The sequence below is a fragment of the Rhinolophus ferrumequinum genome, chromosome 22 (assembly GCF_004115265.2).
Source record: "Rhinolophus ferrumequinum isolate MPI-CBG mRhiFer1 chromosome 22, mRhiFer1_v1.p, whole genome shotgun sequence".
Classification (NCBI taxonomy): domain Eukaryota; kingdom Metazoa; phylum Chordata; class Mammalia; order Chiroptera; family Rhinolophidae; genus Rhinolophus; species Rhinolophus ferrumequinum.
The window spans coordinates 53,075,940-53,082,632 of record NC_046305.1 but is presented as its reverse complement, the minus strand read 5'-3'; the positions used below and the strand labels follow the sequence as shown (position 1 = coordinate 53,082,632).

At 49.8% G+C, this 6,693-nt stretch overlaps 1 long non-coding RNA gene across 1 annotated transcript; it reads right to left on the bottom strand.

Moving 5' to 3' along the window:
• Window positions 1-331: 331 nt before the first annotated feature.
• LOC117014950 (uncharacterized) lies at window positions 332-6,481 on the bottom strand. Its single transcript, XR_004421653.1, has 3 exons — window positions 5,966-6,481; window positions 711-739; window positions 332-411 (listed from the first exon to the last, which is right to left on the bottom strand). It is a non-coding gene; the product is annotated as an uncharacterized LOC117014950 (long non-coding RNA).
• Between the last annotated feature and the right edge of the window lie 212 nt (window positions 6,482-6,693).

Sequence of the window (6,693 nt, the reverse complement as noted above, 5' to 3'; positions counted from 1 at the left end):
GCAAGGCCACGTGAGGACCTGCCACTGGCAGTGAGCAGTGGGTGGAGGGTTTCGACCACAGAGGTGAGTGCGACACGGCTGGGGTTTAGAAAGATCACTTTGAAGATGGTGGAGGGTGAACCGGGAGAAAGTAAGAATTAAAGGGAAGCCAGGAGGTGGGAGCAGCCGCGGCAGTGCACGGGGGCGCCCCTGCCCCCTGTACGGAAACATGGTAGCTGACGGGAGCAAGGGCATCCCAGGTGTCACCCTTGAATAGAAACTGAGTCGATTAATGAGATCTAGGTGTAGACGGACGGGGCCCAGCACCACCCCGTCCCTCGGGCTAACTCACGTGGAGACTTCTGTTCCTCCAACACGCCGTTCTTCCCCAACAGTTCAGCCGAGGCTCGGAAGTCACCGCTGCCCCAGGACCTGTCAAACGCAGGTCTTGGTGTCCCCGTCCCACGCCAGAGCTCCAGCAAAAGGAGTCTGGTCAGAAGCGGCAGGGCCCTCCCTGCACAAGCCCCCGCCCTCTCCCCGACTCAGGTTCCAAGCCAGGAAGCCCTCCCCTGGCCCTTGTCCATGCTACTAGGGAAAGCACAGTTAGGGTTAGAATCCGCAGGCAAGAAATGCGGGGACGACTCCTACGCTCTGGGCGGGCAGGCAGGAAGAGGAGCGAGAAGGCTGCCTGGTGGATGGCGGCTTGTTTGGCGCAACGGCGAGCCACTTACATGCTGCAGCTTCTTCCCCACAGCGCCTCCTGCAAAGCCAACCAGCCACAGTTAGAGGGTAATTCACCAGCACAGCACAATGAGTAGCTACTGGGGCAGGCAGAAGAATGCCCGCCGCCCACAAGTGGGCCACGTCCTAACCCCCAGAACCTGTTAAGAATGCTGGTCACCGTCTGGGTGGTGAACACACAGTGTGATTTATGGATGATGTGATACAGAATTGCACACCTGAAATCTATGTAATTTTACTAACAATTGTCACCCCAATAAATTTAAAAAATAAAATTAAAAAAATAAATAAATAAATAAATAAATAAATAAATAAATAAAAAAAAGAAAGCTGGTCACCAGTTCCAGTGTGGGATCTCCATGACACCAAGCAATGCTGCAGACACCCCCTGGGTGTCCTCCAGTCCAACTCAACTCTGACACTGTCTACTGGGAGACAGCATCAGATGCCAGAGGTGAAGGGCTCAGTCCCACAGGACGCCCCCTCCCCCCCTTCAGGGGCCAGGCACTTGCAAGCCCAGGTTTCTATCACCTGTGCTTCTGACTGGCTAGAGATTGGAGGTTCCCGAAACCCCCTCCTGGGGATCACTCAATTTACCAGGGCGGCTCACAGATTTCAGAGAAATATTTTCTTCCTAGATGATTAGTTTATTATGAAAGGACGTAACTCAGGAGCAGCCAGATAGAAGAGGCGAACAGGGCCAGGTGTGCGGAAAGGACACAGAGCTTCCATGCCCTCTCCAGGGGCGCCACGCTCCCCAAACGTCACGTGTTCCCCAACCCGGAAGCTCTCCGAACCCTGTCCTTTGAGTTTTGTGGAGGTCTCACTATATAGACGTGACTGATTAAATCACTGGCCACTGGCGATTGATTCGACGTCCAGCCTTTCTTCCCTTCCCAGAGAGGGGGCAGAAAGAAGGGGGGAGGATGGGAAGAAAGCTCCCACCCTCTAATCATTCCCCTTCTTTACTACCTTGGGGCTTTCCAAGTCACCTAATTAACATAACAAAAGACACCTTTGTTGTTCTCCTCATTTAGGAAATCCCTAGAGTTTCAGGAGCTCTGTGCCAGGAACCGAAGAAGCCCAAATACATACCGTGTTTCCCTGAAAATAAGACCTAGCTGGACAATCAGCTCTCATGCATCTTTTGGAGCAAAAATTAATATAAGACCCAGTCTTATTTTACTATAATATAAGTCCGGGTCTACAATATAATGTAATAATATAAACTATTCTATAATATAATATGATATCGGGTCTCACATAAGACCGGGTCTTATATTCATTTTTGCTCCAAAAGTCGCATTAGAGCTGATTGCCTGGCTAGGTCTTATTTTCAGGGAAACACGGTATTCCTTATAATTGTGGATGAAAAAGGGGCCACCTACTAAATCCGACAAGCTCAGGGGAGGCTGCATGGCAGGCCCTACAAACTCAGAGACCGACAGCAACCACACAGGATGGTCTGAACATAAAAATTCCTAACCAAAAGCGGGCCATGGCAGGTAGTCACGTCCTAGGCCTGCAGCTTTCTCGACCAAGTTCAATCTTTACCTTAAGTGAGCCTGCCTATTGCCTTCTTGCACCTAGGATAACATACTCGTACCTTTGAAATGCCAGAGTCATCTTTTTCAGACCGCTCAGGGCATAGCCACCAGCACCGGACCACAGAGCCCCTCACTGTTATCTTGTCCCCCAAATCCCATCTCCATGTGCTGTAAATGTTATTAACTATCCTGCACCCAACAATGTAAAAATAGAGTCTCTCCCTTTTACTTTTTATCCAATCCCAGAGGTCCCCCCTTTGCTTTCTCCCGTCTCCCTAATCTCCCGCCCATGGATTCCATGTAACCCCCTTAGTCTCTCTTGATTCTAATGTATAAAATAAGCTGCAAAACTGCCATTTTCGTTAGCATTTTCTCCATCTGTTGAGCTTTTTGCTTCCTGGCGATTGTCGTCAGTGTGGGTCAATAAACTCTTAAAAATTCTCTACAAGTTTGGATGTTTCTTATGTCAACATAAACACACTACCACACCTGTGAACATGTCAGTTTCGTGGCAAGGGGGAAGTAAGGTTGCAGGTGGAATTAAGGTGGCTAATCAGCTGACCTTAAAACAGAAATTGTCTAGGTGGGCCCAATGTCGTAATCACAGGAGTCCTTAGAAGTGGAATAGGGAGGCAGAAGAGTCAGAGATGTGACAGCAGAAGATTAACGCAATGCATTATGGGAGGAACTTGACTTCTGTCCCTGGCTTTGAACGCAGCAGAGGAAGGGGCCACCAGCCAGGGAATGAAGGCGGCCTCTAGAGGCTGGAAAAGGCAAGGAAACGAATCTCCCCTGGAGCCTCCAAAAGCAACCAGCCCGGCTGACACCTGCTTTTAGCCCAATGAGACGTGTGTCAGACTTCTGACCTACAGAACTGGGGGTTGTATTGTTTAAGCCACAAAACAAGTGGTAATTGGTTACAACAGCAAATAGAAAATACAGGTAACATGAGCAACTTTAAAACCACCTCCACCCCTGCACGGTGGCCAGCCTGTGGCTCGAATGGGGTTAGAGCAGGGGTGTCAAAACTGCTGCCCGCGGGCCAACTGCGGCCTACAATCCATTGTTAATTGGCCCATAGCAAATTCCAAAAATATATTTAGTTTACTTAAATAAACCAGGTGAGGCAATACATACTTCACCTTGAGTGAGTGGCCCGGCTGTTTGTGTATTTTATCGCACATGGCCCTTGGTAAAAAACGTTGAAAAGTTTGGACACCCCTGGGTTAGAGGGATGTGGCTCTGAGTCCTGCCCAGAGACCTTTTTTATCTGTCAAATGGGAATCAAAACACCTACGCCCTAGGTCAGGAGGATGAGGTGTGGCTGCGCTTAAAGTACTCGCCTGTGTGAAGAGCTCGATAAATGGTAGGTTTGGGTCTTTTCTTGGATTGCACTGTCCTTTTCCATGACCCTGTGGAGTATTCTCTTCCTATTTTACAGACGGGAAGGGCAAAGCTCAAGGACATCAAATGATTTGCTTAAGATTATAAAAAATACTGAGGTAACTCGGGTCTGTGACTCCGGAGCCTGGGTTCTTTTCCTACAGATAAGAAGGCTGTCAAAGTCATTTTAAAGGTTCCCCCCCTTACTTTATGAGAAACATAAATTAAAACATTAAATTTTAAAAGAAAATGGTAACGCTTTCCTCTAAATTGTTCCCAGCTGTGGGAGGAAACAACCACTTTAGCTGCAACTAAATTTAAATAGTACTAAAAGCGATTAAGATAATTAAAACACATAAGCATGGATCAATAAAAAGAGGTTTATGGGCAGAATCAAGGCTGTGGATGTTAGTCCCAATTTCCTGGTGATCCCCAGAAAAGTCTGCAGGGTCTGGAACGGGGCAAGCACCAACACCTCCCAAGCAAAGGCCCAGCATGAATCTTTCAAAGATGCCATTACCGGCCTGTCAGATGCTAAACAGCTAATACACATTGTCTCATTCAATCTTCACAGAGATGCTAGGAGCTAGACATTATTACCCCATTGTACAGATCAAGTCCTGGAGGCTCAGAAATGATAGCCTGCTAATTTGTCTAAAATCATTTAATCTCCATAAAATCAATTAAATGGAGAAGCCATGAGCTTCCACTCTAGTGCTTGGTCTCGAGAAGTGTCTTATTTGTGTGTTTTCTTTAAAACACACAAACAAACAATACAAAAAGAGCTCGTACAACTCAGTAACAAGATAAACCAATTAAACAGTGGGCAAATGATCTGATAAGACATTTTTCCAAAGACATACAAGGGGCCAATAAGCACATGAAAAGAAGCTCATTAGGGAAATGTCAATCAAAACCCCAGTGACACCACTTCACACCCACTAGGAGGGCTATGATAAAAAAGGAAGATGATAAGTGTTGAGGATGTGGAGAAGTGGGAAACTTCATTTTGCCCGTGGGAATGCAAAACGACGCAGCCACTTTGCAAAACAGTTTGGCAGTTTCTCAAAACGTTCAACAGAGATTTCCACGTGACCCAGCATTTCCACTCCTGGGTATGTATCTACGTTAAGAGAAATTAAAACACATGTCCACACAAAGACTTGCTCACAAATGTCACCGCAGCACTGTCTGTAATAGCAAAAAGTGGAAACAACCCAAATGTCCAACAACCCACGTATGAATTGATAAATTAAATGTTGGATACCTGTGCAATGGAATATTATTCGGCCATGAAAAAGGAATGTATTAATAAATGCTACAACAGAGATGAATCTCAAAAACATACTGCTAAGAGAAATAAATCAGATACAGAGGCCACATATTGTATGAGTCCACTGACAAGAAAAGTCCAAAACAGACAAATCTGTAGAGACAGAAAGTAGATCAGTGACTGCCTGGGGCGGGGAGGATTGCTGAGGGGCACAAGGTTTCGTTTTGAGGTAACGGAAAAGTCCTAAAATGAGATTGTGGCAGTGGTTGTACTGCAAATGCAGTAAATACCTTTAAATTGTATGCTTAAAACAGGTGAATTTTATGGTGCGTAAATTATAACTCAATATAAGCTTTCTGTTTGGTAAAACATACATTTTCGAGAACGGGCTGGTGTAAGCAAGCATTTCTTTTGCCATTCCAGCTCACGAACGACCATTCACACAAATGAAGCGATGGGTGGCTTGTATGTGAGGTTCTAGAACAGGGGTGTCCAAACTGCAGTCCAGAACCAACTGCAGCCCGCAATCCATTTTTAATTGGCCCGCAGTAAATTCCAAAAATATATTTAGTTTAAATAAACCAGGTGAGGCAATAGGTACTTCACCTGGAGTGAGTGGCCCGGCTGTTTGTGTATTTTACCCCTTGGTAAAAAGCGTTGAAAAAAGTGTGGACACCCCCGGTCTAGAACGTACTGCGTGAGCCTCCGCTGCAGGTTTAGTTTAAGCTAAAAAGTTTTGAAATTGCTTCCCAAGGGAGGGGGATGGCAGAGGCCTCTTTAAACCGAAGTGTTTAAACCCACAGTTCTGCACAAAGAGCTCCCCATCTACACAGCGTCAGTCTCTGAGGTCCACGCCCACCCATCGTCCCACCACAAAATCCCGCAACTCCCTGGCGCAAGTAAGCGACCAGCCCCGGCTGTAACCGCGCGCCCTGCCACCCTGGCGTGGAAATGGGGGTGCCCTTTCCACAACAGCCTCCCAACGCCCCGTCCTCGCCACCCCTCACCCCGTAGCCCCGGGCCTGGAACCAACAAGCCGTACCTCTCCCGGGTCAGGTTCGGCCACTCCGCAGCCCCAACGCCGGCCTTCGCGCTTTCTCCCTACGCGCCCTGCGAGGCGCGGGGCGGGCCGCTTCCCCGCAACCAATCCCCGGGCGGCGGCGGCCCCGGAGGGCGGGAAGAGCCGGGTCCTCGCGGCGCGGGGCGGTGCTCCCGGGAGTGTAACTGCACGAGCGCGGAGCGAGCGCTGCCTCTGCGTCCACTCTCAGTACGCACTCCACACAAACACCCCCAAAATAGCGTTTGCAGAGAGCGTGGATGGAGCGGACCCCGCGCGCCTGGCTCTCTGGGGAGCCATCAGGCCGCTTCCTGGGTGCGAGCGGTGCACGTGGCGCACCCTGGGCACATTTGAAGGCAGCGCTCGGCTTGGTTCAGATGGAAGGCTATTCGTGCAGAAGTGGGGTGCTCTAAGCTCAGGGGCGCGGCCAGCCAGCACGTGCAGCTGCTGCCACCTTCTCCCGAACGCGCACCCCCCAGACCCGCCCCTGCAGAGGCGTCCACTCTGCCACCCCCGGATATGGGCGGGAGGTGGCAGGGCTGGGAGGCGCCACCGCCCAGGGGAGGGGCGCACGGAGGGGGGGGTGGGCGGCCCATCGTCGGCCCATCGTCGGTCCACCGTCCGTCGCGGCGCCGGGGACACTCCTGCCGCCTCCGCTCCGTGCCCTCCCATCCCTGGGAGTGTGGGCAGGGCTGTCCGGGGGCTTCCGTGGG